The sequence below is a fragment of the Culicoides brevitarsis genome, chromosome 1 (assembly GCF_036172545.1).
Source record: "Culicoides brevitarsis isolate CSIRO-B50_1 chromosome 1, AGI_CSIRO_Cbre_v1, whole genome shotgun sequence".
Taxonomy (NCBI): domain Eukaryota; kingdom Metazoa; phylum Arthropoda; class Insecta; order Diptera; family Ceratopogonidae; genus Culicoides; species Culicoides brevitarsis.
In genome coordinates this window covers 14,678,185-14,690,840 of record NC_087085.1, presented here as the reverse complement: position 1 = coordinate 14,690,840, position 12,656 = coordinate 14,678,185, and the positions used below count along the sequence as shown (strand labels likewise).

General features: G+C 29.8%; 1 protein-coding gene across 4 annotated transcripts in view; it reads right to left on the bottom strand.

The window, feature by feature from the left end:
- Positions 1-12,656, bottom strand: part of LOC134836719 (suppressor of cytokine signaling 5) — a 31,183-nt gene that overhangs the window by 13,110 nt on the left and 5,417 nt on the right. For 2 of the 4 annotated variants that reach the window (XM_063851913.1, XM_063851914.1), the window contains exon 2: positions 5,948-6,031. The gene's annotated coding sequence lies outside the window, so the exon portion shown is untranslated. Of the gene's footprint in view, positions 1-954; positions 1,710-5,947; positions 6,032-12,656 lie in introns of those variants that run through there. The other 2 variants (XM_063851917.1, XM_063851916.1) reach the window with 1 other exon arrangement.

The following is a 12,656-nucleotide window of genomic DNA, read 5'->3' as shown; positions in this document are numbered from 1 at the left end:
CCATATTTTTTTCCAATTTTTTATGAAAATTATCACAGTTTCGTTATCAAAATTCAAACGAAAAAAATACAATTATATCTCATTAAAATTTCTTCTGAATTGATACGATATCAATATTCAATTTAAATGCAGGTCAGATTAAATCCGAATTTAACCAGTTTAAGTAAAAAATATGATTCAAACTTAAACCCTCTCCAAAAAATATTTCATTGAGAAATCCCCAAATGATAAATTTTGTAATAATTCAAGTTTTTTGTCAAGGAAGTCCATTTGAAGTGATGTCTCCTTCCTCTTCACCTCATTCAAGAGCTCTTATCGCCAAAGTCAACAACATCGATAATTAACTTCGTTATAATCCACAAAACAATTGCTTTGACTCTTTGTGATAAAAATTCCCTTTTGCTTAATGAATTTTCTACAAACTCATTATCTACATCAATATTGATTTTCGATTTCATGGAACCCCTTCAAACAATAAAAGCCAGTCGATAACCATCACCACTCGACGCTGTCAAAATTTATTGGAATTCCTTAATTGAACCAAGTTCCCCGAAAAATTCGTGTGCGTCTGTCTGGCTCACCCCGCCCTAAAATCATCACTTCATGCCAAAAAAAAATCTTTTTGTCAATTATTCGCGTCACATCAAAATACATTTTTTCGCCTTAATTTCAGTGAATGCCAAAAAATTTTCATTCGAATTAGCCCACACACAAAAAAAAATATTTATTTTATTAAATTACTGGGATATGTGCGTTGTCTTATGTGATGATGTGTCGTCAATATTTCGTCAGAGAATGTCACAAACACACATGGATCGAGTGAGAGGTGTGTTTTTCTCTTGATCGTTATCGGCATCAATGACGATGACGTAAAATGATTGAAATTCTCAAGAACGCGAGATAGATAAGCGAGGTATTTACTTGAAGCTTGAAACAATAAACAAAAATGCTTACCTTCAAAATAATATTTTTCATTCACAAAATTTTTTGTTATTTATTTTTGTGCCGAATAATTGTAATTGACATGAACGACACAATTCTTTAGTATTTTTTGTTTTTGTGTAACATCAATAAATATTTTTTGTTTATTATTTTCTCTTAACGCAATGTTATTATTTTATTTTTGTTATTTCATTAAGGTTGACACAGAAAAAAGTACACGAAACGCATAATTCCGTTGTTTTGTCAATTCTTGGAAACGAAAACTATTTCGTCGACACTTTTCTCGGAAATTTTGACTTTCTATTTTTAATTTAATTTTTTTTTTTTTGATAAGGTTTAATTTTTTTTACTATTTTCACACCTCTTTAGATTACGAGATTATAATTATCATAAATTTATTTTGCACACACTTTTCTTGGAATTTTTTTATTATTTTTTTCTCTACGATAATGAAGAGATTAAAATAATTATATTTTTTTATTGTAATGGTGTAGTAATAATAGTTGTTCCATGTGTCTTGTCCTCCATCGACTCAATGAATATAAATGAATGGAATCACAATAACAACGTTTTTTTTGTGTCTGCGAGCTTCAATGTACCTGTTATGCTTCACGTACAATTTTTTTATAATATTTTTTTTTGTGTTGAATAGTAAATGAAGTACAAAAGTTTAGTACACTTTTATTAACATCTCATAGAAAATTGTACATTTGTTGTTTCTTTGAATGAAATCATTTTTTTTTTCTTTTATTTTGTTCGAAAATATATGTGAGCCGAGACACACAACCAAACAAGTCGAAACTACAACGTGAACTGATCGTAAATCGCAAACAACGACGAAAGAAATACATGAGCACAGACAGAGCATAGCTGAGTAGAGCAACGAAATGAACAAGCGCAATAACGACACATGTTGTCGTCGTTCGTTCATTCTGATCCGGTTTTGCTTGTGCACACGATTTAACGACGACGTTGAGGTTTGAGGGTAATGATGACGATGCCTCCTCGTGTGCGTGTGTATGCAAGTTACTTGAGGCGATGTTAATGTGTTTGTGTGTCAAATTCGTAGTAAAAATACCAATACAGCGGGAAAGGGAATTCATGTGGTGCAGTAGAGTGTCGATGAAAGAGATTTTTTTCATTTGGAAAATTTAAGTTGAAGATTTGTCAAGGGCATCAAAGCGATCGTTCAAGAGTTTTATTGTGTTTAAAAATTAGAAAAAAAAAATTTTTAACACAAAATTTTGTTAAATCAATAATCAGATGTTATATAGTTTCCTTTTCCTATTGGCAGTTAATTTTACTTGACTAAATTCCTCTTTGTTTCTATTAGAGTTTTGTTTCGCAATAATTAATCTTCAATTATGATATTTCTTTCAAAATCGGATTTTTTCAGCTCAGTCTTCAAGCTTTGTCTTCAAGTTCTGCCTATAAGATTATTTTCAACTCAGGTTTGACTCATACAAGTTAGTCCTTACATTTATTATTATTATCATAAAATTTATTTTCTCCAATCATCAAAATGTAAAAAAACAAAATTGAGTTGAGCTAAAGCTCGTCCGGAGATTCACTATCTTCATAAGATTCAGAAATCAATTTAGTTTAATTTTAAAAAAATCGTATATATCTTATCAGAGGCCCCTATAAGGTCCGTCTGGGAGCGTGATAGATATAAATAAAAAAAAAATGTGTATATTAATATGGCAGTGCAGGTGAGAGTTGAAGCTGAAGGAGAAATAGACCTCACACAGGCCAAAAACATTGCATCAAAGTCATCTTTCATTTTGCGCTTCAGTTTATCTTGTGGCTCTTCCTAACCCAACTTCCCGTCATTTTCAACTTTTCATTTCACCCGTTCCTAGCCCAAACCCTCCCTTCGGTGCCTTGTAGTATTCTGATTTTGATGGAAAACATGGAGACGAATTATGGATTTTTTCTAAAAGGCTGCATGAAGATAAAGTTTAGATCTTTCAGAGCATAGACATTCGCTTATTTCTAAGAAGCAGATCAATGATATGTGATGCCTATAGCCTTCAAAATTCTCATCAACATCGAGTTGTCATTTCATTAAGGTAGCTGTAACTTCCCATTTTTTCCTGAACAGTTCTCTTAGATCATCTCCATTAGTTGAATTCTTGTTAAATTCATGGAAAACCGCCATCTTAAGGAAATAAAATTTCATTTTTAAGAAAGATTGTGGACCCGTTGACTTCGTTCTACCCGTCGAAAGTTTTTTTTTCATGTTTGCCTCTATGCATTGAATTTCACACTTCATATTTGTCAAATTTTCTTAACTTTCTTAAATTTCTATTACGAAATCTTCTTTTAGCTTAAACTGAAAAAAATCATAGACTCACGAAGCAGAGTTTAAGTTATTGCACTCCATTTTTTTCAGATTTGGACACCTGTCAAAAATTAAAACCAAAAAAAAAATTCGTATCATACCTGAAATTTTTCTTCAATGAAACAAATTTCAAAAAATGACCATGTTTTCAAAATTCTGTAAATCGGACATCCTACAAACAAAAATATAAATACTCACTATACAAACACCTTTTTTTTCGTACAAATGGCCTTACTCAACAAACAAACGTTGTACTACGTAGCTACGTACTGTCGTGCACTCGCTTGTGTAAATCTTTCATTAATTCTTTCAATTTCGGAGAATTCATTCAAAAAACGTTGCCGTTGTTGTTTGCTGTATACGTCTTCCATTTATATCATCCATAGAATGTGAGATACAAACTTTCGTAAACACCATTCAATACAAAATATATACTTGTATATTTAGTTTGACATGCAATCTTCTTACAACTTGGCTCTGTACGGCATCGGTTACAATTTATCATATACCTCGACGAATACGTGGAATAGAGGAAAAAAAACAACAACAACAATAACAAATGAAAACAGTAGTCAATTTAAAGTTGTTTGTTTGTAAGTTTTTAGGTATCGGAGTGATGAATTGTCGATGCTAGAAGAGAAAAATGAGTGTCATTGTGATGTAATCTATCTATATTTTTGAGAAAGAAGAGAGAAAAAAAAACTTTATAGTTTATGACTTTTCTAGCGAAATTTCGATGAAAACAGCAGTAGGTTGTTTATTCAACCTTTTTTTCTTCCTTACTTCGTCATTTTTTAAAATAAACTTTGTGTCAGACGTAGTTTTCGACGTAATTCCATCAAACCCACGAATATGCGTCTGTTTTTCCAGAGTCAAGTGGTTTATGCGTATTAGCAGTTCATAAATTTTGTCATATCGCAGTAACTTGATGAAATGTTGGGTCTGTAATTTCACTTTTTTTTTAAATTGAGTCGATTCCATGAAGTACAAAATGAAAACATATCATTACGGACCTGTTGACAACACAAAGTATAATTTTCTCGGAAATTGGCATACGAATAATTACATTCCCTTTTGACATCCCTTCATTGTGAGAGACCACTCTATTAGCGGAGGTTAAATTACAACTTTTTTTTTGCTGTTAACCGGAACACCCCTATATAATGACAATCCAACACACACACACATTTGCTGATTACAAATTATTTTTTAATTGCCCTGAGAAACAGCCGTATTATCAGTTAACATTTAAATTACGTTTCTTTCCTTTCGTTAATTCGTTTAAAAGTGGACTTGTGGTTAAATTGCTCGACACAGAACAACACAAAAAAAACCGATAACCTTAAGACGTTCGCTGCTCAGCTGTAAGAAGCAAAGACTCTAATAATGATTGTCGGTTTCAGTGTTAAAAGTAATTTATTTATGACTTCCATTCTAATGGAGCACTTCCGATTCGTACTTGGGCATTGTTTTTATTATTACAGTAGATTGGAAGGAAGATGTGGAAGAGCAATCTTTACGAGATGACGAGATGAGATGAGTAATTGGAGGCAATTTGATGACTTACTTTGTTAATTTATTTGCGCAAAAGGGAAGTCGTAAAAAAAATAGATGTTAAAAAAATGATGAAATTGCACAATTTGTTGAAATATGTTAAAAATATATTGAAACACGAGAATCGGAAAATTAAGTCATGAATTTTATTTATAAAAATATAAATTTTCAACCAAAACTTGAAAATTTTAATGAGATTTTTAACTTAAAATTTGAAATATTTTTAAAAATTTTTTGAAACATTTTTTATGAAAAAAAAAATTAAAGTTATATTTTAAGTTTTAACTTTTCGGTAATTTATGATAATTTTTTTTGTTTCAAATTTAATTTTTTCTAATGAATTTTAAACAAAAACAATTTGACAATTTTTGCAAAAAATTTAAAACCAAAAAAATTAAGCATTATTTTTTTGAACAATAAACAATTTTTAGCCTCCAAATGAAAGAAAACTAAATATTTAAAAAAATATTTTTGAATTTTAAATAAAAAATAAAAAAAATAATTAAATATTAAAAAAATATTAAAAATAAAAATTTAATGAATGTCAATTTAAAAAATGCCGTTAAAATTTTAAAATTAATATTTAAATAATTGATAAAATTTATTAGATTTTTTCTAATGTTAACGTCTTATTTTTATTATTTATCAAAATTAATCGCAATAATTAAAAAAAAAATAATTTAATTTAAATTTTAATTTAAAAAAAATTATTTCGAGTTAAAAAATTCAAAATTTTTTCTCAAATCTGTAAAAAACCCATATTTCTTTAAAAAAATTCAATTGACTTTCAATTTATTACATTGATTTTTACCTTCAATGTCACTTCTTTCCTTCTAAATATCTTTCACTCACTCACTCCCTTGCACAACAATGTTTACCTGCGATTAACTTTGAAATTAAAATTCCTCCGTTTGGTATGCAAATCCGAATAAATAATAATCTTTATGCGGAAAATAAAATATAACAATACTGTTTTCATTATCATTGTTACACGCTTCATACTTGGAGTTGTAGGCACAAATATTTATGCAAAAAAAAAAACAGATTTTATTGATTTTGAATGACAAAGCATTTCACATAAGCCAGATAATAGCATAAAATATTTACCTTGATCCTCTTGTTGTTGCTGAGTGTTGATTTTTTTTTTCAGCAAAAAATAGTTCCTGCAGAATATCCTTTGTCGAGCTCTTCCTGGAATGAAAAATAATTTCATGTCGTCAACAAATCGTCAAGTTTTCTTGGAAAAAATTTCCTCTTTTTCATCTGGAGATTTACACAAGCGTGAAGAGATAAAAAGTTAAGCAAAAAAAAAAAATTAAACTATAAAAAAATAAAGCTTTGAAACGAAACACTTTACTATAAAGCACTGCGAAAAAAAAAATATTCACAAACGTTAATAAATTTCCGGGAAATGCTCGAAGAACAAAATTTACCCAGATAATTTGCGAGGCATTTCATGCGAAGTTAAAAATTTCTCTGAAATAATAAGTGCACTAATTCGCCATCATCGTTCGTATAATGATATAAAACTTTCTTGAGTCACTTTACTCGGTATCTACCTTTTACCATATTTCATAACAAACAAACAAAAACCGAAAACCATTAAAGTCAATAAGTACGTGATTCAAGAAATTTAATGACTTCTCATGAAAAACCACAACATAATATTTTTTTTTTTCATTTATTTTTATTAAACTTTGTCTATTTTATGCAGTTCTCCTGAGTCATCAGAAATTATTTTTTTTTATTTTATTTTTTTTCAGTAAAATCCAGTAGGCAGAGGTGCGAAAAAGTGTAATTCGTCATGAAAAAAAATGATTATTATTGTTGCACAACACCACACGGTAAATATAATTCAATTTAATGGATTTCTTTTGAAAACAATTATTTTACATTTAGTTGCAGGAAAAATTATTTGCTGTTTGTCAGGTTGCGGGTGAAAAAAAAACAAATGTATTAATTTAAAATTGTTGGAAATGAAGGAGTTCCAATAATTTGAGTTGATTGAAGATTATTTTTAATCACTAAATGGAAGGGAATGACCGTTACAAGCCTGGCTTCAATGAAAGATTATCATTTTTTCGTAAAAATGACAAATTTCTCGTCGTTAATCCCAGAATTATGACATCAATCACTCAAATTCCAAGAGACACAAAAAAAATAATCATTAACGACAGCTAACATGAACTTCTCCGCAAGTCTCAAATTATTCACATCAATTAATCCTCACACAGAACAAGCAGAATTTTACGCATTGCTGCACAAAAACGTGTTACAATCAGACGAACATTTAGTTACAACAATGTCGTGTTTTGCTGTTAATTCTATTTAATTTTGTATTCTAGCAACGCGTCGTCATCGTCGACATGTTCACAAAGCCCAATATTTCCCGGTAGCTCGTTAAAAATTTCTCGTTACCTTCGAAAAAAAAAAACTTTTTTTTTTGTTTTTGTGCGTAATTTAATTCTTGGAAATTTTATCAAGGCACAACTGGCATGAAGTTCGTGAGTTACAGCAATTTTGGCAAAGCATTTTTTATTAGAAGGGCCATGACACATTTCTCTAATGTCATAATAAAAAATAATAATTTTTAGCTAAGTCGCAAAAAAAAATTTGATATAAATTTTGTGCAACACGAGACACGATAAATCACTTTTCGTCTGATTGCCACACAAAATGAGACAATTTCTATGACCACATCAATCACATGAGTCATTTGTGTCGGTCATCCGGTGAACGAGTTTTGAAGTATTTCACGTTCTTGAATGAATGACCGACCACACGAAATGCCGAGATGACTGTTACGATGCATTTATTTGAATATTTTAACAATTTTATGATAATTTTCGATGTCAATGTAGAACAACCTGCTGTCTGTGGGCCATCATTAAAGTGTTATTAACATGAAAAAAAGAAGGGAAATACTCTCGGACAATGGAAAGATTGATTCAAAATGCACCAAAGAAACGTTTCTGAAGACGTAAATTAGTAACACAACATAATAAAAGATAATTTTTGAAAGATTTATGTTTACTATTATTGTTGGTGCGCGCAGTGAAGTGCAGTACCATTCAAAGTGGATGTGATTTAAGACTGTGTCTTTTATCTATTTGGACATTTGTTATTGGAGAACAATATATTAATAACGAAAGATGGATGAAAAGAAGCAGCGAACGTAGTGTTAAACATGACAAAGGTCGTTCAACTAATGGATAGTTTATATCAATATTATGGAGATTTATTTTTGGATTTGATTTTTTGTGTAAACGGAACCAAAATAAAAGAGAGGTGTGCTGGGAAAAGTATTTCTAACGATCAGATGTGAATTCTTTTAGAGAAGAATTTGTTTTTTTTTAACAAAAATTGTTTTTTACAGTAAACAGTCAATAAATTTATAGAAAAAATGCCAAATTAATGAAAATATAATTTTAAAAAGGTTTGAAAGCCTAAATTTAATAAATTATTTTTTGAAAATTTAATTTGATTTTTTATTTTAAATAAGATAATTAAAAAAATATATATTAAAAATGATAAGCAATATAATTAATATTAAGCGATTTAATTTAATTGTTTTAATTTTATCAAACATATTAAATTTACAAAAAAAATACCTAATAATAATAATTAGTGAAAAATGTAAATTTTTGTTTTTTTTTTTAATTAATTTAAAAAATTTTAATTAATTAAAAAAGTCATTTTGTGTTGAAATCATATGAAAAAAAAAACTTGCTTTAAATCTCTTAAATTGTTAAAATTAAGATAAGCAAAATTAAATCAAGTACCTAGACAAAATCGAAATTTAAAAAAATAATTTTCGCCAAATATGTATAGCTAATTTTTTTTAAATTTTTAGCTCAAATTAAACAATTTATCGTTCAAAAACAATTTAAAAAAACATCACAACTATTTATATTTGGCGAAAATTATTTTTTCAAAATTAAAAAAAAACGTTCCGTGTTGATTTTTTTAAATTGTATCAAAAAGTGAGAAAATTGCAATAAATTATAAAGTTTTTAAGTTGGAAAAATCTTAACTTCCAGATATAAGTAAAATAGAATTTGAAACATTTTTATTACTTATTGCATCACCTTTTTCAAATAATTTTACAAATAAATCTCATTTTATAAAAAAAATCGAGGACTTGTCGCAACATGATTCATGTTTATTTATTTTATTCGCACAAAAACTTTAAATTGATAACATTCGCTGTTCCCGGTCAATTGTATAAACAAACATTCGTCACATGTGATTCTCCTTGTCTGAACATGTTCGAGCATGAAACTTTATCGCTCGCATGCAATTGGAACAGATGTCTCGCGAGATGAATGAAAATGTTTCCTCTAAAAAAAAATTCGTTTTGTTGCTCAGCAATACCAAAAAATTATTAATAACGACAATAACAATTTCGGCAGTTAGCTACAACGAACTGAAAACTTTTTTTTTTTGAGTCAATATTTTATCAAGTGTCACGACTGACGTAGAAGATCTGGTCCAAATGTCGATTTTTACGTGGCGAATAAAGAATTTCACAAATTTTTTGTCAGTTTCATCTTAAATTTCTGTGGAATAACAATTCGAATTAAGAGTTTCAGGATGAAAATTATTGGAGTAATTTTCGTTTTTTTAGTTTTTACACTTGTTCCGTCGCAGCAACTGGAACTTCCGAGTGTGAGAGCGGCAACAACAGCGGAGAAACAACCTTACAATACTTTATGTGATAAGCACAGTAGAGCGAATCTTTTGGCAGCGTACATCACGCCCATGTTAAACAGTCGCAAAAACAAGACCCAAAACTATCCGACCGTGATCGAGGCAAAATTGTACATGGAAGCGAATATTTATGTCATTTTCACGGAAGATGCCATTATTTCGAGTGCCAAGGGATTGGTGTACAAAACTACGCTTGTCAAGTGCGAAACAATTGAGGCTTGTTGGGGTCGCAGTCTTCAGGTTATGAACACTACCATTCAACATTTCCGCAAAGTAGCTCCTGTTGAGGCACAAATATACGAAAATGACTTGATTTTAGCTCAAGCTGACGTCGCTGCCCTTATGGTGGATATTTATCGTGCTAATACCGAATTTCCGACCCTCGCATTGCAAGCTTCGCTCAACGGATCTACGTATCATCTCATGTTTACCGCTGCTAGTTATATCGCGCACGGTTTGACGAACATGTCCAGCATTTACATGAAAAAAATGAATGATCCCATCGTTCTTTTGTGCGTCGATCACCAAAATAACGGCACTCGCAGCAATTTGTCGCAAATTATTCCGCCAAATACCGCGGCGATGTACAACAGCGAAGTGTCTCATAAGGCAATTCACACTGAATCACTGTCTTTGTATCCGGAACTGGCATCAAATATTGGCGAATACACGAATGACGCTTACAACAACATGAAAGCAAGTGCCCTTCTCATCGAGGAGCAATGTTTGTTACCTTCAACTACAACTGTAAGTCCAAAAATTACTCAAACTCTCCAAATTTTAACTAAAATCTCACCTTTTTACAGGATTTCGCGGAATGTACAAAGCCCGCACGTCGCGATTACGCATCCTGGGGTCTCCAACATCCCTATAGATACGGATGTACCTTCGATCTTCATGGATTAGTGCACAATATTGATACCTTGCATGACCAAGTCGTTACTAAGGTTGCCCAATCCGTTGTTGATATCACTAATTTCATCGAAAATGACATTGGACAATCTTTTGCACACATTAATAGCACTGCAACGCAAATTCAGGACCAACTAAAGGCATCTTTTGATGGAGATGATTGCCACAAAGTCGCGCGCCATGCTAAAAATATGTATGAAGCGCTGGTTCCTATTGTGACAACTGCCCATGCAGAGCTCAGTGCTTGCGTAGCAAATATCCATAATGACATGAATGAACAAGCGAGCATTATTATGTTTGATTATCACAATGCGCAAAGTGCTCTACAAAATAAAATTGAAGAGTGTCACTCAGATGCACGAGGATTTGACGTTTGCATGAACGTAAGATATTTTAAAAAGTTTTTTTTTCTGGATTTTTTTTTAATTTTGAAAAATATTTTTAGGAAAAAATATTATTTTTTTAAGAAAAAGTGAAAAAATTTAATTTTTGAAAAAAAAAAAATTTTTTTGATGATCGACAAAAATTAAATTGAGAGATTTTTTAATTTTTTAAAAATTTTTGCGAAAATTTTAATTTTTTTGAAAATTTTTAACTTTTTTGGCTTTCTACAAATTTTGAAAAAATTACAAAAAAATTAGTTTTAGATGAAAAATTTTTAATTTTTTTTTAAATTATTTTTTTTTGTGAAAAAAAAAACTTTTTGACTGATTTTTTTTTATTTTTTAATTTTTTCCTAATTTAATCCTATTTTTTTGTGAATAATTTTAATTTTTTTCTTATTTTTTTAGGAATTTGACATCACTTTCCCTGAACAATTGCCCCTCGTCTATGCTGCTTTGGAGAACTTATCGGGAGGTGCAAATTTCCAATCTTGTAAAGCCAATGCTGATACAACATTTAATACAACTGTACAAAAATTGTTGAATGACTTCGAAACAGATACTGGAGTAAAATTTGTTGTTACTTAAATTTTCAATTCTTTTCCAGAAGTGTGTCAATAAATAATCATGAAAACTTGAAAATCCAGACCTTTTTAGTGATTCAAAAAAAAAAATACAAAGTTCAATTTTTTCAACAAAAATAATACAAAATATCAACATTTTAATAACTTCCACTGAAAAATTGTACAAAAAATCGCAAATTTTCGAGAAAAACAATAAAAATATTTTTTTTTTTGTTACTTGAAGCTGTGTAAATATTTTCGCGCTAAATGTTCATTTGAGACTTGTTACTGAGCACTTTGCATATTTTTTAAAATTTTATTCCGATCAAAAAAACGAAGTTTCTATGGAAATATTTTTATTCGTAGTAAAAACACGAAAAAAACAAGAAAAGAGATATTTTTATTTGTATGACACTTGCTCAAATATTCGACTTGACGACTTGATACGAAATAAAAACTACGACATCTGTTTTATATCACAAGCCAGATCAATTGTTACCAACAGTGATTTCGTAGTAAATATTTTTTTTTGTCACTAATTGGATATTTATTCTTTTTTTATTAACTTTTCTATGAAAAATGGTTCTCATCATTCAAATTTCTAATTTTAATTCAAAAAAATTTAAAATAAAATTTTTTTTTTTAAATATCCAAAAAAACGAAATAAATCATGTGCATGTTGGCAATAATTAGCAACGTCAACAAAAAAAACCGTAAAAATGTCGTTTTATTTATTTTTGAATACCCAAAAATAGAATCTAAGAATAGATGTCATTCATTTCGCCCGAAACTCGTGTTTTATTTTTACAAAATATTAAATATTTTTTTTCAAAATAAACAAAAAATGACGAATTAAAATGAATGTCGTCGAATGCGGTGCCAAAAATCCATTGAAGCAGATGAATGAAAGAAATAATTCTCTCAAAGTTACGATTTCTGTCCATTTTGCAGTAAATAACTGGTCTTTATTACCCAATTTTTTTTTCATTGCAGAGACATTTGTTGCATTGCGCGTTAAATTCGATGATGGTAACATGTGCAACAACGATCGCTTCCGGAGACAAACCTACTACTGGATGCGTTACTGCAGCCAATTATTCGAAAAAGTTCATGAAACAAAAAAAAAACGCAAAAGCATATCAGTTGCAGCAATCAAACGGATCCATAAATTTATTTTTGCTCCTTTCCTGCGGGCTGCTAATTTATCTGCAGCTCTTTGTGTAATTTTTAATCAACTGCAACTGCTGC